The sequence below is a fragment of the Ambystoma mexicanum genome, chromosome 6p (genome assembly GCF_040938575.1).
Source record: "Ambystoma mexicanum isolate Mex_15411 chromosome 6p, UKY_AmexF1_1, whole genome shotgun sequence".
NCBI lineage: Eukaryota > Metazoa > Chordata > Amphibia > Caudata > Ambystomatidae > Ambystoma > Ambystoma mexicanum.
The window spans coordinates 1,352,090,062-1,352,115,529 of NC_090935.1; the positions used below are offsets into that span (position 1 = coordinate 1,352,090,062).

Consider the following 25,468-nt stretch of genomic DNA (forward strand, 5'->3'; position numbering starts at 1 on the left):
CTGTTGTGGACACAATCATTGTTCCTCAGAACCACACCTTGAATGATTCCCATATAGTGGCATATCTAGTTACTAATCCGTCATTAGTCTCGAAGAAAGAAAAAATGTCTATCCTCAGTGTTTCCGCCAGTGTGACATCTGTGAGTGCTGACTTAGCCATTCTCCATAGTGTGTGGGACTTTGTTTCAGGCTGTAGTTTTACCTGGAGCACCACTGGAGAGTGGTCTGACCAGGTGCACGGTAGTATAGTGGAACTATACATCTTATCCACCCATGTGTTTGTTATCAACCAGAAGTCAATCCTAGATAGTGCATCTTGTGCGGTGGAGTAATATGTAAATTCCTTATTGTTTGGGCGCTCCTCTCTCCAGTCGTCGGTGTACTGTGCCATGATCTGATGTATCTTTAGGGCTGCCCTTATGTTTCCTCGGCTCCTAGTGGTGGACCTGACACTTATATTGGCAAGGATTGTGTTCAATCTCCTCCCCCACAATACTGGCACCCCCGGGGTTTGCCCTATCTTTGTGGCTACTTGTATATAAAAAAAGTGTGATTGTCTATATTCGGGCCATACGTATTGACCAGCGTTCTTCTCTCATTGTTTATGGTTCCCGTTACAGTGACATACCTGCCGTTTGGATCTATGTGTGTGGAACCAACACTAAAATTGACCGATTTGTGAACTAATGTGATTACCCCTCTTGTGTGTGATGAGTAGTTGGTGTAATATCTGTTCCACCCCCCCATCTAGGTGCCATTTGTCTTATTTGTTGCTTCCAATGCGTGAGTCTCCTGTAGAGTAACTGTTAGGAGTATGACGCTTCAGGTATGCCCAGATTTTCTTAACCTTTATTGGATTGTTTAATCTGCGCACATTCCAGGAAATCAATTTCAGATAGTTAGCCATTTCGGTGTGTTATGTGATTCATTCTCGCCATTAAGACCATGTACATCTTGCAATTAACCTGGATAATGTTTGCTCCGCTTCCCTTGCATCGACTGATCAACCCCTTCACTCACATGCAACTTTTCACTCTTTTGCTTACCCAGTGCTTTGGAGGTTGGTTGGGTTCCGCTTAGCCTCTTCCCCGGCATCAGTACAACTTGTTGAACTCTCCCCTCTTCTCCCCCCTCCCCTGTCCACACCCTCTGCCCCAACTTGATGACTTTGCCCAACAAACTTGGAAACACTTTGGAATGCGGCATTGACTGCCATGTCTGTCTGGCTCGGCTACAACGTGTCCCATCTTGACTTTTATAGTTTTGTTCTTGCACGCCTAGTGTCTCTGCCGCTCATCTGGATAGTGAGTAGGGTTATCTCTCCAGCTCGGTCATGATTTTCATCTCGTCCACCGCCTCTCACCGGTTGGATCATCTGTTGCTCAGTTTGGCGAGACGGAGGGATTGAAGATTCCACATAGCTGAGTGTCTCGGCTGGGTTTTCAATGTAATTGCCTCTCCCCTTTTGCCTCCCCCCCAATCTCCATGCTGGATCCTCAGGTTAGTGGGGAAAATCAAGGAGTATGGGACTCAGTGCACCATGAGGAGACGTTTTACTGAATCATGTCTTCCTTTGCGCCTGCACTCCCGCAGCGAAATCGGGGTGTATGTGTATATTGCTGGATTCATATCGTAGCGTTCTCAATTCCCTGGAGAGTTTTAGAATGGAACCACAGTCTCTATAATGCAGCAGTTAGGTGATTATGGTTTGCGGAGGCGCACCCGGATGTGATCTGGGGGCAAGGGTCCAGTGTGCCCTCTCCACCCGAAATTGAGAGGATCAAATATAGTTTTCAGTAAGTTCTCAAGGAACGGCTCCATCGGGCCTCTACACGCTGCTTCAGGCACCCCCACAACTCGGATGTTGCGTCTGGATCTTGATTCTAAGTCTTTGCATTTAGTCCCACGGAGGCAAAGGCGACCGCATTGCCAGCGCCTCAAGCCACGCGCCCACCATGCGTCTTGTTTTAGACCTGTGCCTGGCGAACCAGTGTCAAACCTCAAAGGTTCAGGATGACAACACTTCAGGAAGTAATCCCACTGCTGCAGCAGGTGCCCACATTGGACATGAAAGATGCATACTTTCATATTTCAATGTTGCCAGTGCACAGAAAGTACCTCAGGTTCATGATAGAGGACACCCATTGTCCGTTCAAGGTTCTCGCCTTCGGAATTGCCTAAGCCCCCAAGGGTGTTCACGAAGGCGCTCGCCGTAGTAGCGGCTCACCTGCACAGGCACTCCTTCCCAGGCTATCCTTACTTCGACAACTGGCTCATAACAGGGGATTTGTATGGAACATGCCAGACAAATAACCAAAGGACAGTAGATGAATGAATGTATTTGTGGATTTGTATAGTGCATATCCGCAAGGGGAACCGGGCAAAACAATTTTGCATCTGCCCTCAGATAAGAGAGCACACAAATGGAAGCCAGCTTTAACTAATACCTTTTTAGTTGACGAGGTGAGTTTTTCTTTTTTCCTAAACTCCAACGGGGATTTTGTGTTTCGCAATTCATATGGTAAGGTATTTCATGCTCCTGCATAAGAAAAACGTTGGTCACCCTGTGGAACAGAGTTTGAATGGGGAACCACCAAGAGCTGTTGATTAGAGGAACGCAAGCAACGTTCAGGTTGATAAGGTGAGATTTTTGACAGCAAATATCTCAGAGCCGTCCCTTGAATGCACCTAAAAACCAAGCAGACGGTCTTAAACACCCTCTGTTGCACAAGCAGCCAGTGGCGATCTCTCTGAGGTTTCGAGATGTCTGAGCGGCGTAGCAATGAGAAAATCAACCTGATGGCTGAATTCTGTGCAACCTGTAAACACAGAATTTGCTTTTTCGTAACTCCTATAAGCAAAGCGTTACAGTAGTAGAGCCTTAAATTAACCAAGGCACCGACCACCAAGGGAGGATCTTTAGGTAGACTCAGTGGTAATAAAGTTTGAAGATGTCCTCTTCAAACTAGTATTCACTATCTAAGAGAAAAAATCCAGTCTGACCCCCAGCCAAGTCGAACACTTTCTGGGGTCTCTAATTCAGACACAAAACTGGCTCGTCTTCCCCTCCAACAAGAGGGTCCAAAACATGCTGTTCCAGATCCCTCTCTATGTAGCTAGTCACCAAGTGACCGTACGCGAAGCCATGCGACTGATGGGGATGATGGCTTCCTGCGTCTACCTAGTTCCTCACGCTCGCCTGTGCATGCACCCCATGTAAGAGTGTCTCTTGAGCCAATGGTGTCAGGGCAGCGGCCAATGGGACGATCTGGTGGTTGTCTCGGGAGCCCTCGTTCAGTCTCTGCAGCGGTGGTCAAGGGAAAACCTTGACCACACTTGAAGTAGAAGCCACTCTCACCACGGACGCATCTCTGACAGGATGGGGTGTTCACCTCCTTCAATAGACCGCCCACGACGTGTGGTCTCCAGCAGTAACATCCATTCGCATCACCCTGTTGGAACTACTGGCCGTGTTCAAGGCTCTAATGGCCTTCCAAACACATCTCCAGGGGAAAACAGTTCAAGTCCTCACGGCCAGTAATACAGACATGTACTTCCTGAACAAACAGGTGGGCACTACCTCTCTAGGACTGTCCAGACTGTGCCAGAACATTTGGAAGTAGGCACTCAAACACATGTTCCTTCTTTCACAAAATGTTCCACCCGATCTTCTGGCAGATGTACTTAGTAGCAAGCTGCTGTGCCCGTACAACATGCGGTCTCAAGATCGCGGAGAGACACTACAGCCATTCTCTCAAACTCTCAACTTAGCCTGGCTCCTGAGGTCATAGAGTTCAGGCACCTTCAGCTCCCTCAGAGATGCAGGGACATACAGAGAGGCACAGAAACCTACCACCAGACCTTGCTACTCCAGCAAATCGAAGAGCTTTATCTGGTGTAATGTCAAAAGCATCAATCCTAGTGATTGCTCACCTAAAGATATTGTTCTTTACCTAACCCAACTTTTGGATTCAGGACTGTTTTCAGTTCTATTAAAGTCCACTTAGCCGCGCTTTCGGCGTACACCACATCCCAGAGCAAGGTTTCATGGTGGAAGATTCCTGTAATTAAAACTATGGAATGGGTGAAAAGACTTCATCCCCTTATCTCCAACTCTGCTCCCGGGTGGGACCTGAATAATGTTCTTACCACACTAATGGGACTTCCGGTGGCAGCTGGTAGAGAAGGAGATCCTGTCTCTAAATCAGCTATTTCTAAGTGGATCGTAAACTGTATCACACGGTTACACTCTTGCCAAGAGAGATCTACCATCACGCCTAGAGCACACTACTCTGGGCACAGGGGCTACCATAGCATTCATTGCAAATGTTCCTTTAGATTCCATTGGCAAAGCAGCAACCTGGCGTTCTGTACACACCGTTACCCAACATTACTGCCTGGATACACACTTGAGGTCTGATTCTCGTGTGGGACAAGGGGTGCTAAGACCTCTTTGCTACTGTTACTTCACACATCCCACCACCATCTCTGGGTACTGCTCGCTAGTCTATGCACAGCATGTGATTCTAAGCGGATTCAACAAGCATCTGGACAAAGACTGATATGTTTGGGATATTAGTGAGTTAAAGAATCTGGGTAAGTGGCAGAGAGACTCCCATGAACCCCCCCCCCCCCCCTGGTTTTTTTGCATATTTAAGTAACTTGGTTACTACGGTAATCCAGACGTGGACCCCTTGCTCACTATTTAGGCCAGCTTCACCCTACTGATGAGGTCCAACCAGACCAAAACACGTGTTGGGGGCTGCTGTTGGTACTCTTGTTCAGAGGAGAATTGCTTAGCATTTCGGTGCTCGGCTGCCCCTGTGCAGGACAAAGCCTGATCTGTTTGGGATATTTCTCCTCTGTGAAAGATAGTGAGCTAAAGAATCTGGGGAATGCTCTTGTAACCAGGACTAATGTCTGGCAGAGCGACTCCCAGGACCACTCCCCTCCCCCTGACCTCCTCCCCCCTGTTTTTCACAAGCATCAGAATTACTTAGCGTAATAGCATTTCTGATGATTGTATCTGCTTAGAGTCGCATGCGCCCACCCTTACTCCCCTCGTGGAATAGAAGGAACATAGGCTTCCTACTTCTCTTCTGTACTCGCTCGCGCTCTATAAGACTCCCTCATGTCAGAAAAAACAACCAGTGGGACCTTGGCGCATGAGGGATTTTGGGCACACTACACATTCGGGATAGTGTTAGTCACGCCTATGTTGACGTCCCTTTCGATCTTTGAAAGACAGATGCAATACTCTGCAATTTCCACTAGATGTCAGACTATATGCACAGCATGTGACTCAAAGCCAGATGTCTTCAAACTGTGGGGCGCGTGCTGCATCCCGAGGGGGGGCCTGGGGGTGGGAGGGGGCGGGCGTGAGAGCTCGGCATGAAATTTATAATAAAACAACCGTTTTTTTTATTTTTTGCCTCGTTTTTTTTTTTAGATTGGAGGAAATGGGCAGGGGTGGCCCACATTGTCAGACTGGAGCATACAGCTGTCTCGGGCACTAATGAAAAAGTAGCCTGCAATTGCAAATGGATATTCATTCCTTTATTCACAGACTGTTTGATAAGTACCCAGGGGGTGTTTTTTGTTAAAATGTAAGCAAATGGTAATATTTAAAGAATATTTATTCAGCTACACTGGTCAAAATTACTAGCTGCATAGTGAAGTAACTCATCAAACTGCCCCACATTGGGCAAAAAAGTGGCGTGTTTTGACTGGCCTGCACTAGCATTTTGCATTTTTGCTATGGGCATTGCCCTATAGGCCAGTCTGAGCCTGGCAGCTCATGCATAATGGGCGAGGGGGCGTCCACCCAGTGGCCCCCTTACCCATCATGGAGGAGCCAGCCCAGTGAAACACTGAGCACTCCCTCAGCTGCTTTTTTTCAAAGGGAAACGCTGTTTTCTTTGTCAGTTCAGTTCCCCAGCCGCACATGCTCACTGAGCCATGCAAGGCTGGGGATGTTTTGCTTCGCCACCCTTGCATAGCTCATTGGAAATGCTGGCTGGGGCACTGCATGTTTGTATGTGCGAGGGGGGATCTCCTGTGCTTCCTCACATATGGATAGAGCATCCTGGAGTGGGGCATTTCAGCACCCACCCTACAGAAGGTACGTTTCTGTTCATTTAATTTTTATTTAAATGTGTATGGCTGTGTGTATGCTTGTTATGAGTGGGTTTATAGTGATGGGTGCTCGTGTCAACGGTAGTGTCTGCTGTGTGAAAGTGTTTTTGGTCCATTGAGTTGATTTTGGCGAGTGGAGGATAGAGGCGGGAAGAAGGGTCGTACAACAAAGGCATTTAAAAGTTACTTTGTTGCACAATCTCCCTCCGAACCTGCCAAAATCAGCTCTACTGAGGCACTCTGGAGCCCAGGGGACAGGGATGGTATTTTCTTTACTGGATATCTATCATAGATTTCCAGTCAAAAATACCATGCTTTCTCCCTTGGCCCCCCAGCGCTTTGCATACACACATAATTGTGTTGATTGTGTTAGGCACTTAGGGGCCCAGGGGACAGGGATGGTATCTTTTTACTGGACATATATCATAGATGTCTAGTAAAAGATACCATCCTTTCTCCCCGGGCCCCCAGCGCCAATTGCAAACTGTTTGGCTTTTTACCCATTTTTGTGTCTGTAAAAGTACGCTCTAAAATGCAACATTTTAACCTATTATTTTTTAAAGAATTCATGGGGGTGGGGCCCAAAATGCTATTACGGTGAGTAATGCATGTCTTATCTGGTTTTCTGGTCCAAAAGTCTAGTGTTGTACCTGACTGGGTTCGGGTTGAACCACATTAGTACAGTTCTGTTGATCACCGTTTTAACACTTAGTGTGGCAAAGGATCAAGGGAACACTCAATCCAAAAGTAAAAGTTAAAAACTTGTATTTACTTAAACTGGGAATTAATATGGCAGGCAATGCAAAGTCACAACATATCTCACTCGACGTGCAGGGCAGGATCCTCTGTTTATATACTCTACCCAAGAGAAATGCTTTTGCCCCATGGTGAGTGTTGACAAAATATAGATCAGTGCTTTCTGTAAAATGGTGTATGTCCCTATAAGCACACTTCAGAGTTGGTGCAATGTTGCCACCCAAAGGCCAGCCATGCACAGTGAAACTTAATTGACATTTACTGCAAACAGTTTGTAGTAAATGTCAAAACTTCCCCATACTCGCCAGCAAGGTCAAATACCATGCAAATGTCACTCACCCTTCTTAAAATCACTTGGCCAATGTGAGCGGGCTAGTAGATTTTATGAGTCTTGAATACGGCCTACACGTTCTTGGGGCATGAAACTAGAAATGGTAGGAATTGCTCTCAAACAGGTGTCTGGATAGATTGACTCGTTGTCTCATAGGACTATCTTTGTAATACTGGTCCTCACTGAGGCTTCCTAAGCTATTTTAGTTTCAGGGATCAATGCCTAGCTTCCTTGCCAATCTCATTTCTAGGGCTATAGCACCCTGCTTGCAACACTCTTCTCCCATCCATTGCCTCTCTTGCCCTGGGGTACTTATCTGGCTTGGATATTCACTCTTAGCCACGGGTTAGCCTCAATAGGCCAGTATAAATATAGGTTACTACTCCCTCCAGCAGGTATTTCTTTGCTCTTGCTTTGAAATTGTCAGGATGTGTTATTCTACTCCAGCCACATGTTCCTCTCCTGTGCCCCATTCTTAAATTGCTGTAACCACATATTTTTCAAACCCCACCCCCCTCCCCACCGCTCTCCCAAACAGCGTCACCATCCTGCGGCCAGATAGGCTGCTGCTTCTTGTCATGCTCCCAGTCTATGGGCCAGCAGTTGTCCTAAGAATGATCTAAATTGGGCTTTCCCAGGGACAGTGTGTCTCAGTTGGTCCTCTCCTTGCTCCTGCTCTGCCGCTTGTAACCGTCTCTAACCTCGGTCCCCGACACTGTAGAACCATGGCAGCATTTTATAATACTCCTAATTGATTGTCATTTCATAACTATTCTGATGCATTATTCCCTAATTTAACTTCCTAACTCTTCATTCTATTTAGGCACCCTGATCAATGTGCCCCTGTTGAGGATCAAAACTAATTAAGACTGACGTGATGGCGGAGTGTGTAAAAGCCTGTTCGGGCAGAAGGAAGTGGTCTGCCCAAAGCTTTGCAGTCCTGCGTGGCTGCGGTAGATTGGTGGTGGGAGTTCTGGAGGCAGTAAGCAAATTCATTCCGCATCTCCAATTCATCCTGAAAGGAAAACTTGTACTCCGGAGTTGGCTTAGGAACATCAGTAATAGTAGGTGCGGTTTCAAGAAACGGTCCCATTATGAAGAGTGTTTGGTATATGGGAGATCAACGAGGGGTGCATCTGAACTGCGCAATGGAAAAAACTTTTCCCCAATGGGGGAATACCTAGGCTTGACGTTTTGGTTGTTAATTCTAGATGACAACGAATAGTTGGGGCTGGGAAGGGATGAGGGGCTGTGAGAAATCTTCCCCCTTAGGACCCAATTTGCCACCTCCAAGTAGTCCAGCACATCGCACGTGGGCGGGCATCTGTGCTTCTGTGCCCCTCCAAACCCATATGGATGGTTGGCTAATGTGACTTGGTCACAGATGGTATTGTATTATGTACGATTTCCAACTTTTGTTTTCTTTGTGTATTGTGTTCAGGGACCAAATAAGTTATTTTGGTAATTGAAGAGAAGCATGTCAAATCGCTTGTCCCTATATACTGTGAGGCGAGCCCTCTTTTGTCTTGGTTGCACTGTGAGGGGAATCTCATGCTGACGCTCAACCAGCTAACTGAACTACCCGGGCTCCACACTGGCTCAACATCCTCCCACACAACACCAGCCCCGCCACACTCCATACAGGACAACCCCCCCACCCCCACCTCCCAACATCCCTCAACCTCCTGATTACACCCCCCATTTTTCATTAATGAAGGGCTGAGTTGACCATCCCGAGATTTGAACTTGCGACCTGCAGGTCACACACAGATCGCAGCAGCGAGCACTTGACCAGCGATCTTACCGGCTGAAAACTGCTGTCCCATCACAATCCTGCCATACCTCTCCAGGGTCATGGAAGTGTTTGTCACAAGCCAACTTCAACAGGACATCACCACAAAACAAACTTCAACCCCTTCCAATCAGGTTTCCGCCCCTAGCCGCAGCACTTAGACTTCCACACTTCACATGCTGACCTCGGCAACATCAATGACAAATGAGACCAAGCCCTTTTAGTCCTCATCGGTCGAAAGCACCATCCACCTAAACTTACGATCTCACTGGATGCAACTCTTGGGCAATGTTCTAGACTGGTTTAATTTCTTCCTGGCTGACAGGACGATCTCCATTCCCCCTATTGATAAAAGCCCACCCTGTTCAAATATGGAGTACTGCAAGGATCCACCCGGTCAACCTGTACTTTCAATACCTCAGGCAGACTCTTAGTAAGCACAACATCCACTTTCACTAATCTACAGGTGAGACACAAATGTACTTATCAATCGTTTACCCCTCAGAATTCCACACCCTCAGACATGGTCTGCCCGCCATCACTACCCGATGGCCACCCACTCAACACAATCCCAGATGTAATACCTAATCTACCCTACCCACAAACCCAACCTAAACCTGTAGATCAATCAATTCTCCAAAGACAACCCACACATCTCGCTCCACACTAAACTCCCACGTCTTCCCCATTGTCTGCATCTTTCCATTGCATCTCCAATAGCTGCTGTCCGCAAAACATGCAACCTGCAGCTCCTTCTCCTAAAACCAATCCTTACCCTGACTACTTCCTTGCGCAGTCCAGCCACTACTACTCTCCAGGATGGACTAGGACTATTTACAACACTCGTGTATCCTCTCCTGCTCTCTCCTAGTTCCACTCAAAACCCATCCTACCTTTGCAACTTGACTGACACCCACACAAACTCCAGATAAGGCACCCAAAATAATCTTCACATTCAACACTGCAAGGTACGCTGTGCAAAAATTAAGCCGTCAAACAGAAGGGTCCCAAGCCCAGAACTCCCTCTCTTCTTGCATCTAAAACGGCCAGCTCTTGCTATCCCCTCCCACTTTATCCTTTGTCTATCCCATCTTCCTATTCTGTAAACATTGTAACTTCTTTTCTCACCTCCTCACTTTTGAACTTTGGAAGGCACTCCGAGACCCTCCGGGTAGGGTCAGCGCTGTATAAAAGATAAAATTAAACGGTTGGTTTGTTGGTTGCTTTGGATAGAAAACTGCTATATGATTTGGTGGCACTTGAAATGTCTCCAACACCATGCATTTTATATAGACCAGTGACCTTCTGCCATTGCATATCTGTCTTGCAACGTAAAGGGATTGAAATAATTTGGGCCACTCCGGCTGTTTACTGGCATGTTACGTTTTATAGGTGATCTGCTTTGAACACTGTTACCACCTCAATAAATAGGCCAGAATTTCCCTGGTAGGTGGGCCCCAATGATGAAGCTGCGTGGAAGCGTTGGCCCGCATTTCTAGGATAAGAGCAGGGGGTCAGTTACACAGGGCTTTGTATAAATGAGTTACAACCTCAAACAAGAAAATGAGTCTGGAAAGCTAGAACTCCTCAAGTGAACTGGCCCCTTGCTTCCTGAGAGCGGGTCTCTGCCTACACACTTTCTTGTGAGGGCTGCCTCTGTTATGGCTTGGCGAGAAGGTGGTGGGGAAGGGGATGGGGTTTCTGCATATGCACTGGTTGCATTGGAGGAGTGTGGCATAGGTTAGTAATTGGGAGAAAGGTAGGAATCTCTTGTATAGATTTTGTTACAATATAGGGGAAGTGGCGTGGGCGCTTGTGGACATGTCATTAAAGATTGGGACTCGCTGCGTTATTGTGGTTGTGTACAATGAGTGGGAAATGGTGGAAAATAGCTCAGTTGAATTTGTTTTATATTCTTTCAATCCCTCTTGTTTTCCCTGTGTCGGCCCTTTTCAATCTGTATTTAACAATGCAGTTTAACTGATTATTGAAAATGTAGATTCTCCAGCATGGGGTCTGGCATGGATTCACATGCTCATTCCCATTCCCTGTTAGGCTGGGAATCCTCAAAAAATCAGTTTCAGTTGCATTTCTGAACTGTCTTTGTACTAATAACCAATCACTGGTCTCTGGGTCATACTGCCCCCAGCCAATGACTGCCCTCTACCTAAGCCCCTCCTCTGGCAGCCATCTTCAGATTTTTACCGCACGTTCAAGTGTTGGGAGTCCTGGTGCTGTAGCTCTCGAGCTTTTACTGCGTTTGCATTTTTTCGAAGAGTTTACTCTTATATTTTCAGTCAATCGAGCCTCAAGCTCCACCGACTTCGATTCCGAGTAACGGGGACCCGTTTTTGTAAATTTCTACGCCCCTCAAGGGCACTTTTCATCGCGTTTCCACTTCTCGGAGAATTCCGGAAGACCTTTGATGCCTACACGGCGTGGACATGGCCCAGGACAAGGTAAGCATGATGCCTACTGGATCCAAGCTGTTCAGGAGCTGCCCTGGCTGCGGACTCCAGAACGTCTTTAAGGAAGATGAGCACTCTCGGTGCCTCTACTGCCTTCACAACGACAAATCGCACGTGGAGAAGGACTGTGCGTTTTGTAGGAACATGTCCGAACGGACGATGAAGGATCGTCGTATTCGACTCACCAACTGGCTGGAAGGGAAGAGCCCAGCAGCAGGTGAGAAGAAGAAACCTGAGCGGTCTTCTAAGACCTTTGAGGGCGCCCCGGCGACTGGGGTCCAACAAAAGGCAAAGCACCGCGAGTCCGCGAGCAGCGAACGGTCGGGCTCCTCGGCTGCCAGGCAGGGCGCATTATCACCAACGCCATCAACCACGAGCCAACACTCTGGCTCGGTGAAAAGGAAGTCTGAGAACCCGGGTAAGCTTCGGGAGAAGCCCCGGTCATCCCGACGGAGACAGCTGAGGGGGAGCGAGGCGGTGACCCTCCCCCCAAGGTGAAGGCCTCAAGCACGCCCAAGGTCGTGAAGGCCCTGATTCATCCGGCTAAGGTCTCAATTGAGGGAGTCGTGGTGGCCCTGGCGAAGCCTGCAGAGTCTCCCCCAGTGGAGGCGACTTCAGGGGCTAGAGTTCCCCTGCCACCCTCCCCCTGCGTGGGATCTCAGCGTGGTGCTGACCAGGCTCATGGGGCCGCCATTCGAGCCTCTGCATTCGGCACCGTTGAAGTTCCTGTCATGGAAGACAGCTTTTCTTGTGGCCATCACCTCCGCACGACGAGTGGGAGAGATCCAGGCCCTCTCCTGTAAACCTCCATACCTGACATTCCACGAGACGAGGGTGGTGCTGAGGACGCACCCCTCCATGCCCAAGGTGCCGTCGGACTTCCACCTCAACGAGCCCTTTGTGTTAACTGTTTTCTTCCCGTCGCCGGCTGAGAGGACTTTGCACTCGCTGGATGTGGCTGGAGCGCTGAAGTTCTACGTGGACCGCACAAAGAGTTTTCGGAAGACAACACAGCTGTTTTTGAACTTTTGACCTGTGAACCCAAGGGAAGGTCCTCTCGAAGGCTTCCATTTCCAGATGGCTCTCCAGCTGTATCATGCACTGTCACCGGTTGGCAAACCGACTGTTGCTTGGCCGTCCGAGAGCCCATTCTACGAGAGTGATCACTGCTGCTACGACGTTCCTGTCTGGTGTGCCCCTGCTTGACCATCTGCAGGGCTGCTACGTGGAGGTCGACACACACCTTCACGAGATTTTACTGCGTCGACCGGGATTCCAGGGAGGAGTCCAGAGTAGGCCAGGCAGTGCAGCGCAACCTGTTCGCTTGAGATGAGCCTGGTGAGGAGGTAAGAGATGCTTAATGTTGAGTTGTTGTATTGCTTATTGTTGAGCCTTGCCACCTCCCATGGTTGTGCATGTGTGTACTGCTTTGTATTCTTATATTCATGAGCATGTGAATCCATGCCAGACCCCATGCTGGAGAAGTTAAAAGTTACTTACCTGTAACTGTTCTCCAGCATGGGTCTGGCATGGATTCACATGCGAACCCTCCCGCCTACCCTGCGGCTCTTGTCTTGGTCCTACTGCCACTTTTCGTGCTACCAAATCTGAAGATGGCTGCCAGAGGAGGGGCTTAGGTAGAGGGCAGTCATTGGCTGGGGGCAGTATGACCCAGAGACCAGTGATTGGTGGTTAGTAGAAAGACAGTTCAGAAACGAAACTGATTTTTTTTTCTTTACCGAGGATTCCCAGCCTGACGACGGGGAATATTCACGAGCATGTGAATCCATGCCAGACCCATGCTGGAGAACCACAGTTAAAGGTAAGTAACTTGTTCCATAGCCAGTGGCAAGAACATGTGTGACAATCCCATTTGATGTTTCCTTTTTCCATGTACTCTCCCAAAAATGAAACTACTCAGTGAGGGCCTTCTCCTTGCCTTGTTGGAGGCACGAAGGTCCCCTTGCGCCCCATCATTGTCAAATCTGTAAATGGTAGGTCTCCCAGAAAGCAGAATGATTAAAACCGAGAAGATTGGCAAATCGCGGGAATACTCTGTCGGCTGCAGGAAAAAGGTTCTGCTCATATGGTGAAATATGCAGTGAATGGCAAGAGTCTCCTAAGGCACTAAATTCTCTGGTGTGCAGGAACACAGACCAGGAAAAGAGTTTGTTCCTAGAAGGACCACCAACTAAGTATCAATGCAGCATTGAAGATCGCCCTGGACAAAACTTTTGATGAAGTGTAGATTTAGCTTTGCTGAAAACAATGTCCAGAGTCCAGGCCTGGACCATCTCATTGATATTTATAAGCAATTAAAGGCTGGTGAAGATCCTGGGCTGAGTGTTAAGAGAAAATAAAAGGTTGGGGGTGTAGGTGGGATGGCAAAATCCTTATTGGCAAAGATGACTGCACTTCACAAAGGAGACAGGCCTGAAAACAAATGCGGTAGTTGAAGATGGATAGATATTGCTTTGGAATGTGGGCGCAAAGCTCTGAATTTTCTCGTCAATAGTCTGCAGGAACTGATGGAAGAGTTGCCCAAGTAGGCTTTTTGAAGGGATCTACAACATGCTTCTGGATGGCAAGCGCATGTTCAAGGGCCGGCATGAGCCATGTGCAGCAATTTTAATGGACTCTAAGAGATTAGAATTTGATTGCATAATATGATGATGCTATCTTGTGCTCTCCACACCTATGACCTGGGTCCCAGGACTATGACAGCACTCTACAAAGATACAGAAGCATAGATCTGTCCAACTTTGTCTGCCATGCACATACTCACCCCAGGTTCGTTCAAAAGCATCAATACAGAATGTAAAGAGCACAAACTGGCCCTAAGTGAGGTAGCCATTCGTGGCTGTGTCAGCGACCTGGAAATGGCAGTTCCAGAGTTGTTCATTTTCCTGGAGCACTTTGGAAGCCTGTCTGCTTACAAAGGTAATCCGAATAAATCTGTGGGCCTCTTGCTCTACCGGCTGTCGGGTGTTTTGTAAAAAAGTTGCTTAGGAGTCTTTCTTGTTCCAAGTAACTGGGTTTGCATTTTCCAAGAGCTTGGGCAGGCACATTTGATGTGCCTACCCTGATGTGCATTGCTATGAACCACCATGGAGTGCTGGTGGAACTCAACCCCCTGGCAGATTGGTATGAGAAGCTGTCTCACTGGGGACTAGCTTCAACATGATGGCCTGCCAAAGTTGGTGGTGCATACTCTTGATGTGCGTTCAAAACAGTACTGTATTAGGATGTTCAACAGCAACCCAAGATGCGGTGCCGCACTGGTAAGAAGCTTTGTCTCTGGATAAAGATTAATCTATTGGTGAAGGATGGATTCAAGCTGCCCAACTTCAACTCTATCTTAGGTCAGCAAGTCTGCAACAGGCAATCTTGTGGGAGAGCAAGGCGGGATGAAGGCCTCATTGTGGGTTCAATTGAAAACTAACTTGGATGGCGCTATGGTAAGCTCTGTCTTCTCTGTGAGAATACACTTGAAGGTAAGGGTGCAGAACATGTGGCCTTTATGCAGGCTAAATTGAAAACTGCCACCGAAGTATATGAGGATGCCACCACATAAAGATGCCCCAATTTTGTGAAAAACTCAAATTTAGTTGTCACAGAAGCAACTGCAGACACTTGGCTGCATGTTAAAATTTGGTGACCTACTTGATGGGTTGATCTGATCCCATGGGAGATGATGCAGAGAAAGTATAACTTTGTGCATGATGAGAAACGGTGGCTTCTTGAACTGGAGAGAAGGCACGCACCGACTGATGTGGGTGAGCTAAAGAAAAACTGTTTTGCTAAACAAGTGTGCACCCAATGAAAGAAGATTGTCCCGACTATACAAAGGACTCGGAGTGAGATGAAAAGGATCTAACCTTGCTGAAATTGAAAATTGTAAAACTACTTGGATACTATATTTCAGGTAGAGTGGGAGAAGGTCTTGAACATCAAGTGTACTTATACATGAGCAGGCTCTTTTCAGAATATCCTTAACCACAGAGAAAATTTATAAGACTAACAGCTGGTACTCTGCAACCCAGTGCCCGCAATCGCCCGCAAGTGACCCTATATCACATGCGTAAGGTAAAGAACTACTGGCAGGACGTCTTGCAGAGGATTAGTATGGTATACAGTGGCTTCTTTTGAAGTTTACATTAACATTGAAATACCTGTCTCAACATGCTACCTATGGTGGGAGGAACACAGCAATCTGAAATAGGTACTCTAGGCGGCAATGGAAAACGAGACGCAAACCAAACATGTAATCCTGGTTCAATGACCTGGCCTGACCTGGGGATTCCGGAATGCTCTTCAGTGTTGAAACCAATTGGAGACTTGTGCTTTGTGTTGTCTTTGTCTGCTATGACCCTTGTCCTTCTGTGCCGTGTGTTGTATTTGATTTGGTACAGATTACTATGGGATATTCAATGCCCTTTTACTCTGCTCGATTCACTTTAAACGGACATGACTTCAAGACTTTATAGAGCAGTTACTCTGGTGGATGTGAGATGTAAAGATGCATCAATCGGGATTTTTCCAGCATTTTGCAAAAATAGTTCCATGTTCACAGTGGGAACAGTGTAGCAATCTTGCTGTTTTGTCCAAAAAGAAGAAACTGGTTTTCCATACAATTTAATTAAGTGATTAGTTTGCGGGCGGTACTTTACAAGTCGCACACAAATTGTAAAAACCAAGAATAGTCTTTCCTTTCATGGCATTTCTTTTCTGAACCTTCAGGAAACAGGGCTGTCATCCCTAGAGAAGAATACCACCCCCACACTCCCTGGCTGAAATGTTTTACCAGGACTTGCACTAACTTCTGGGGATCTTCTTTAATGTGATCTAACTCCAGAAATGAATGATATTCCATATTTGCTGCTATGTATGGTATTTATGAAACGCTAATCGAACTGGAAAGCAACATAGCGCTGTAAAAAGTAGATGCATCAGGGGTTACAAGTACGGTGCAGGGGTAGCAGAGGAGCTTTGGTGGGGAGCAGGACAGACTGGGAATTACAGATGGGACGAAAGGGATGAGTGGAGCGATAAGTGATTGTCGATGTTCTTTGAAGAGTTAGGTCTTTAGGTCCTTTCTCAAGTGTAAGATGAAGGGAGACCATCTTATCTGCATTGGTAACTTATTCCATGGGCAGGAAAAGGCTGGTTTCCTTCTTTTTTTTTTTTTTTTTTTTCCCTCTTGCAGTTCTTGGTTTTCAGTTTGTTGTTGTGGCTCCTGGAGGTGCACTGGCCTTCGGAGACGGTGAGTTTCTCAGCCAAGGTGTTTTGGTTGTGACCGCTTCATAGGTAATGCAACATGAAGCATGATGCATGCTTGAATATTTAGCCAATGCAGCGCCCTTAAAATGAGGTGAAGTGGCCACATTTTATTCTGTGAGGCATGCTGAATGGCTTTCAGAGGGGTCGAGGTGGCATGTGAAACTCATGCGAGTATTGCATTTCCACCGTCCTGGTGGGTGAAGACCAGGTCTTGGACAACTGTTCCGAAACTCCTGAAATAGAGTAAAGGTTTGACTTTGCAGAGGAGCGTAAACTGGTACTATGCTGCTTGGATCTTGTTGGCGAGGTGTGTATTGAATGGAAGGTTGCAGTCGATGGTAAAGCAGTGATTTTTAACTGATTTTTAACTGGGGGAGAGTTGAGGTGTGATGTCGAGCTTCATTTCTGAGAGCCACTTCTGGAATTGGCATTTCTTGATGGTTTCTCTGGAGAATGTATATAGTCTTTGTAGGGTTGAACGTCAGGTAGGTCTTGACATCCATGCTTGGATGAGGGACATACCATGCTGGAGTCGATGGATGTCTTTGATGCAGTTAATCTTTAGGTAAAGCTAGTAGCATTGGGTAGTTGTCTGAGACGAGCAGCTAGTTTTATCCAAGGACTGGGGCCCTTTGCATACTCCTGACCAATGGAAACATGGACTGCAGGAAAGCACTTGTTTCCCCTAACCCCCGCCACCCTTCAAGTCTCTTGCAGTCTTGCTTCCAACAAGAACTGAAAGGGGAACAGGCAGATGGTACTCCCTCTGTTTGTACCTCTCCTGAATGGCACTAGCCCCAATCGTCGGATCCATGTATGCAGGATGGCACCAACCTTGGACGAGTCCTTTCCAAAGAAGAATGAAATGAGCCACCCCTAATGAGTGCTTCTCTGAGTGCTGACTGTGATCCTCTGCTCTATTGGTTATGAATGGACAATATGGGCCCAATACCAAGTTCCACTTCCATGCTCATGTTTTTTCTTGTAATGCACACCGTTGCCAAGGCTATATCTAAAATCTTGGTTTCAGATTTCGAGCAACCTGCTCATACAAAGTATTGTGACGGGCATGCCTGTGGTCTTCATATCTCGGTCAGCTTTCTCTGAATCAAAATGTTAATTCCTCCAGGGACAGTGAGCACTTTAACTTGGGGGTAATGAATGGGCCAGATCCCAGTGATCCTCCTACAGTCATACGACATTCCCTGATCCTTGCTGCACACATTGTGCAATGCATCCATTTGCGAGAGAAAAAGAGATCGGGTTTGACAGTAGCAGTGTGAGAAAGTGAAAGGAACGGTCTGTAGGGGCCAGTGGTAGTGTTGTGGGGAGGATATCTTGTCCCTTTTTGTGCCCAGTTTTGCCCTTTTATGCTTGCTTATTCCTGTTATGCTTTTATGTCCCATGTTCTGTTTGGCGTTGTGGCTTCTTGATTGTTTGGCCCTTCATTAACCTACTTGCTATTCTACTTTCAACGAAATACACTCGCACAGCGAGTACTGTGTGTCCCTACACAAAATTAGCTTCTGAAACCCACAACTTTCCACACTACCATCCAGCATCCTTCATTCAATCCTTGCTCCCGGGGCTGGTCTCATTAGTAGCAAACTCGCCAGGAGAACAATAGTTTTCACTTCCATTTAGATGGCTACATTCCCGAGGGTCCCATAGCTCACCTAGAAGCATACCACCCCTGCACAGGAGTTGGGTTCTCCGGCTCTGCACGGAAAACAAGTATTGCACCTTGCATTTCTTTCACTCCATCTCTTAAAGAAACTAGTTCCAAGAAGCTGCCAAATTGACAGACATTCTGATATACAAGACCACTTTACATAACCTGAGTAAGTAACTTTCCCTCCTTATCTGTGCTGAAAGAGCCCTAGTCCTGCTCCCATAGCCTTAGTCTATTACTGGTGATGGTAGCACCTGATTGTCTGTCCCCAGCCATAAAAATTGGCCCCTTGAATTAGTTCCATTTATATCGTTGGCATTGCCTTGCCAGTAGAGTCCACTGTGTTAGCCGTGTTACTGATATGCAGCCTTCCTAACATAGCTGAGGTCAAACAAGGGTACTGGCCAGGTTGCTCTTTGTGGCTTTCCTTTGCTGCTTCTGCTCTTTGCATGTTGACTGACAAGCTCCCGTTCAAAGTCCATTCATGGTGATGCCCCTTGCTCCCCATATTGTGGAGGAGGTGGTGGCATTGTATTGTAGTTGTCAATTATATAGCGCCTTTTCCCATTTGTATGGTCTCGAAGCGCTTTGTGGTAGAAATGCCCTCTGGGACCAAAGTCCAGGTACGGGAAAAGTCTGAGAAAAGGCTTAAAGTGTGTGCGTTTGTTCGACCCAGATTAGGAATTAGGAGGGCTGGCTATGCGCCAGTAAGCAACCCAAGAGGTCAGGCATGTGGATGGGTGCTGAGGGAGGTTGCGACCGAGCGCTAGTGCAAGAGACTCTGTCTGCCCTGCTAGAAAGAAAATTGTCATAGGTTGTCGCTGTATTCTAATGGCAGAGGTGTTGAGGCAAGCCTGGTGTAAGGGTGAAGCTGTTGCATGTCCAGCTAGACCAAATTTGTTGTTGTAGCTGCGTTCTAACGTGTTTCGATGGATAGCCGTGCCTGTGCAGGTGTCCACCCAAGTGGTGCGTTTATACATGTTTAGCAGCAACCACTGGGAAGCTGCTGCCCTGTCTTTCTGCTGTTTGTATCTGGAAATGGTGAATAGGTGCGAGTGGGCAGCCTGCGTGGGTCTTGGGGATTGAGATTTGGAAAGTTTTCTGGATACGTAAATCTGGGCAGTGTTTAACAGCCATTTGTGGGTCTGAGAAAGTGTTTATACATAAAGTGATTGTGGACAGGAAGCCAGTGGACATTTCGTCTAGCTGTGAAGATTTTTTTTTTTTTTTGGGAGGGATGTATAGCGCGGCACTAAAGGCATTATTCTGAATGATCTGTATTTTTTTTTTTTAACAACTTTATTTCCGTTGCAGCATAAAAACATCAGACAAACGAGATGTACCTGTCTCTTACAAAGCTTAGAGTAGACTGATTTGACTGTTTCCCCCCACCCCCACCCCCACGCAAGCTCCCACCGGCCCCCATGTTGTTGCTCCAGGACACTTGAGGGTCATGGAGAATCGTCAGCAATGAGCGGGGTAGGGGCCTCTAAGAACTCCGAAATTTCGTCACCAACTGTGGCTGAAATGTTGGCGCCAGGAACCTGCTACGGTATTCCAATACCGGGGACCAACAGTCGGTGAAGCAGTGTAGAGCCCCTTCTTTCTCCACCGTGACTTTCTCAGCCTCTTGGATCTCCCAGACTTTTATCCACCAAAGGGGTATAAAGGGGCCTTCCATTTGTGGGCCACAGTTATTTTGGCTGCCAGAAGCAGTTGCGTGAGCGGTTTGGTGGTATGCCCAGTTTTGGGGTAGCTCTCTGGCTAGCTACGCCCAGTAGGATCACCTCTGGGTCCATGGGCCGCTTACGTTGGGTTATGTCATTGCAAGTGTTGGTCATCAAAAAAGGGCGTTGCCATAGTCTATCCTGGATAGTAGAAGGGCTCTAACAATCGTGATGCAACTATCCGAGGTTAGAAAGGGTCGGCAGGCATTGGTAAGTTTAGAAATGTATGCTGCTGCAGTAGCAGTTACCGGTCTAGTAAGGATAGCAGAGTCCAAGTACACCCCAGGGTTTTTACCTCTTTTGAGACGGTGATGATGTTCCTGGCAGTGATAAAGGATTTGTATGAGTCCTTGAGTTTGTTAAACTGAGTTTGAGTGCCTATAAGGAGCAGCTCGGTTTTTTCATTCAAACATAGCCTGTGTTGTGCCATCCAAGCCTGAAAGGTTTGGTAGATTTCACTCTGTGCATTAGTTGGTGTCATAGTTGCCGGAGATGGACAGGAGGATTTGGGTACCATCTGCATAATTAGTGTAGGTGATACCCAAGTCGTCAAGAAAGTCAGAGTCTTAGTGAAAATATTGTATATTTTCGGTGAGGCACAAGGGCCTGTGGGTGCTCCACGTGACTGGTGCTGGGGGGGGGGGGGGGGGGGAACAACCGTGGATGTGGAAAACACTCTCATTGTTAAGTTAGATGAGGACTCTATCTAAGCTATAAAAAATAGGCTGCTGGGGAGAGGTGTTAGAAGAGGATTTCACCAAATCAAAGGCCGCTCAATGTATGTAGAGCTTTTAATTTGGAGAATAGCGTGTTTGTGTATTGGATGGAGAAATGCTCTATGTTCGCATCTGAGGGCAGTTTCATTCCCAGCCGTCTTTGCTGCTCTTTTAGTGGAGCCATGGAGCTTTAAGGTTTAGGGTGTATCGGGAGTTAAGGTGGGCGATGGGCTTGCCATTGCTCATGGGTGCTACCTTGTTGATGGCCGCTAAGAGTTTGGTTGTAGAGTTCAACCATACAAGTAGGGTCAGTGTTTGTGTGCGAGTAGGCTGCTGGATATTGCAGCAGTGGGAGTAGGTTAGCTGATGTAAAGTGTGTATTTCTCGGGAGGGAAGCCTTTGCGAGTTGGAGTGTGGCATCGTTTGTTCAATCTTTGTGAAAGTGAATGAGATAACATTATGGTTTGACCAAGGGCAGGGGGCGCTGGCTAGGATGGTGTTGCAGTTGGTATCTGCAAACCAATCTAGTGTGTCCCCTTTATCATGCATTGGGCTTGATATGCGGTGGGTGAAGCCTAGGGCTTCAATGGTGTTGGCTAGGGTAAGTGCATGGTCATCGGAGGGGTGATTGAGATCCAAGTTTACATCTCCCAAAAACAAATTATTCTGGGGGCTGGTGTAGTGTCACTTGAGAGGAGTTGCGCAATATCTCCTTCAAAGGATGGCAATAGGCCTGGGGGAGGGAGAGGGCATTGTTGGAGTGGCTCTGGCGGATAGGGAGCATTTGATGGAAAGGAATTTTCCTTAGTGGAACGCTTGGTTAGTGATTTTCTCTGATTGGTGAGAGCTTTTTTTGGCTATGAAAGCTACTCCACCTCCTTTAGAGACCAGTCTGTCTTTCCTGAGTATAGTGTGGCTGTCTCGGATGGCCAGGGAGAGGGATGCACCAGCGGTTGCATGCAGCCACTTTTCCGTGATAGCTAAGGTCAAGGTTGTTGGAGGGGATGAGGTCAGATTTATCAAGGGTGTGGGCTAGGAGGGATCTCATTAAGTACTCCCTTGAGGTATGTTGTTGCATCTGCTTTGGTGTCACCAATCAGGGAAGACTTGCTGAATACATGTTTTGAGATTATAGGGTCCGGTGGTTCAGGAATGTCAGAGGCTTTGGCAGGTGCTGTGGCAGCTGCCTCTGAGGTACAGCAAAGAATGCAGTAGGAAAGAAAATCATGATCGATGTCGAAAGGAAGTGTTGTCTCCTTTCAGTGATTAAGACACATTATCTGTTTAAATTTATAGTGTAACGAGCATGGTTAATAGTAAACCATAGTTCTCTATACTTGTCTTTCCAGGAAGACTCCATGAATTGGCGTAGAATTAAAAAAGGAAAGTGAGGAGTTGGACCACTTACCCCAACCAGCTTTGGAAAAAGAAATCGCCAAGCCTAAAAGAAGCTGTTTGATCAGGGTGGGAAATGTACACCCCTGAAGAATTTCCTAGTTAGTGTGTAGTTGAATGAGGAATTAAACATGTCAGGATGTATGAATTGCAAGAGTAAATTGATGATTGGGTAGAATCACAGGAATGAATGTAAATGAGGGAATGTTCTGTGTTTTCTTGATGGTTGAAGAGCAGTATAACAGATTAGAAGAATTATACTTGAGAAGTAATAATTGGTTTGTAATGTACAGTATCCACAGACTGACTGGCCTCTGTGTTTAACAATAGTGATTGTTTTGTATTTTTTAAACAATTTGTATTCTCTTATATGCATTTGTGTCATTGTGAGAATAAATACAAATATATCTTTTTGTATAAAAATGTCAAGGATCTAGTAAAAGTCCTTTTCTGTATTAGAAATGAAAATTGGAAGTGAGTGAGATTTGGAGAGTAACCAATAGTGGTTCTATGAGCCAGACAGTTGAAGCATGGAAAGACGAGGGACCTTCTAAACAATGTTTATGTACCATGTTGTTTTGGGCTGAAGAGGGCTGTTTAGAGAGGTCCATGAAAATATACCCCCTAGTCTCTCTAGTGTATGAGTACAGGTGGCAACTATATCCACGGTGCAATGTGTGTTGCTTAATGTACCGGGGGAGGGTACCAGGGTATGGGTACAAGATGTGGTGATAAGCCCAAAGGCTAAAGAATCCCCATACTCCTACGTCCCATCCCTTTTCCTCCATACTTGTGACACATTCCGTCCTTCGGGACGGGACTGGAGCACTTTTGTCAAAAAGCAACAACATTTTAATTTGTGTCCTTTATTTTTATGCGGGGTACCGCACGTGGCCGTAACCTTGCCCTCCTGAGCTTCGCATCGCCCTTCAGTCCTTTTCTCCGCACAGTGGGGGCTTGGCGCACTAGCATCACTGGGAATCTTTATTTTTATGCTCTTTGTCCTTCCTGCTCCGGTTTCTCGGTCATCTAGTCCTCTGTCTATGCTGGAGCGTCTGGGGTTCGTGTCCTGTTCTTCACGCGAACATCGCTTTGCCAGGGCGGATCCCCACTCGCTTTGCTTGGAGTGCCCAGGCCCGGAACATCGTTGGGATTCGGGCTTCTACTGCGACTCACTCTCCGCCCGGCCACTCCAGCGTCTTCTTCGGTGGGAGGTGGTGTTTCAGCGTGTTCCTCCACCTAATTTCCAGCTTTTCATCGATGAAAAGAAGAAACGCCCGGTAATTTCTTTACTTTTTAAGGTGACCCCGGCCAGGGGACTCCTTCCTGGGGTCTTCCAGGTCTGGGAGGGGCTTGTGTAGCTCTGTCACCAGGGGTTCCCCTGAGGTGCCCCAGGGGTACTGGAGTGAGACCTGCCAGTACCGGACATCGTTCTGAGGTTCCCCATTTGGGTGCTAAGGTTAAACCCAGTTCGTCTGTGGCTCTGGATACCTGGGTTTGCCCTGAGGTCTTTATTTCCGGAGCTTTCCACACAGTCATGGCTCGAGGCCCCTCTTGAGGGAGCTTTACATACCAGGTTAAACCCTAAGGTTAGCACTGACAGATCCGAGAGACCCTCTTGGAAGATCTTGTCAGTGAGGTATATCCCTCAACTGTCCCACGCTCAAGAACGTGGTGGTACCGGTTCTGTCGAGGGGGCAAAGAGGACGGTCACAGACAATTACCACCTTCACTACCGGCTCTGCCGAGGTTCCTCCGCTGGAGGCTAAGTTTGTGCCTGGTTCTAAGATGTTCAGTAAACATCTGAGACCACCCAGTACCGGCCCTGCCGAGGATCCTAGTGTGAAGGCTTAAGGTGTTGCTGAAGTCCCCTGAGGAGACAATTGCCTCATCTTCACATATGACGCAGTTCTCCTCAGGTGTCAACAAAATGGCGTCCCAACCTTCATGGTCCACTGCGGGCATTTTGGATAACTCTTACACAGACGTTCATGCCATCTGGTGCTGGGAGCATTTCTTTTGGGGCTGAGCAGCCTTTTCCATGCCATGTGGACAACAGAAATCTGTTCCGTCTCTTTTGACTGGCACGCTCGGACACCGCTGCTTCATACAGTGTTTCTGACTCCTCCTGCTCCACTAATTTACGTGGATCCGGCCAGTGGTGGGCCTTTATGGCAACCATCCTCTTTGCGTTCATGGGGGCATCCCCCTGTAGAGCGGCCTCTGCCTGTACCAATGCCAAAGCCTTCGGCTCAGGATGAGATTTTTTTGGGAAGTTTTAGATGCTCATGCACTTGACTATATGAAGACGTATTTGAAGCGTCTTTTCAGGGAAATGTACCCTAAGACTCCTGTCCCACCTTTGGCCCAGACTTTTCCGATGCAGGTTCTGGTGGTGCCGCTGCCTCCACCGCTTCCTTCTGGACCTCCTCTTCTCTTCCTCCTCTGCCCCAGTTGTCCCCTATAGAGAAGACACTGGCGGACCGGGACAACACTTTAAAACCTGAGGCGGTAAGCGTGGTGGACCAGTCTTCTGTTCCTGTCTCGTTGGATGAGCCTTAAGCGGATCAGGACAGCAATGAGCAGCCCCGCTCAGTGAGAGCATTCCATGACCGGGTCCTGGTTATGATGGCCCTCCTTGACGTTCCAGTACCCGATGCCCCCACTCCTCAGGAGGGGGGTGCTTTTGGGAGCCTTTACCCTGTCACCTCAAGAGCGTTCCTCCAGAAGGGCGTCTTGGCTGAGGCGCGCAAAATCTGGGGTAAACCTCACACTGGACTACACCTCAACAAGAGAATTGATGCACGATACAAGCGTCGCACTGCTAAGAAGATGGGCTTATCGGCTTGTCCTCTCCCGTTCTCAACGGTTGTGGCTGCAATTTCCATAGCCGATTTTTTTCCAGGAGTGCATTCCTGCAGATAGGCTAGATGACTTTAAAGACAGTCTGTCGGATGCCAGAGTTCTGGTGCAGGATCTACTGGAAGCTGCGGCACACCACGTAGATACTTCAACTCAAGGCCTTATGGTAGGGGTTGACTCCTCTCACAAGGCGTGGCTCCACGCGATTGTTTTCAAAGGAAGTGCAAGACAAAGTACTGGACCTTCCTTTTGACGGCAAGGAATTGTCTCATTCTTTTACCGACGAGGAGCTCACAAAGACCAAAGCGAGTACCCAGACAGCCAAATCTTTATC

The 25,468-nt window shown here is 47.5% G+C and overlaps 1 protein-coding gene across 7 annotated transcripts in view; it reads left to right on the forward strand.

The window, feature by feature from the left end:
* The window catches only part of PSIP1 (PC4 and SRSF1 interacting protein 1), an 828,776-nt gene that overhangs the window by 94,701 nt on the left and 708,607 nt on the right, over positions 1-25,468 (forward strand). The window lies entirely within an intron of this gene.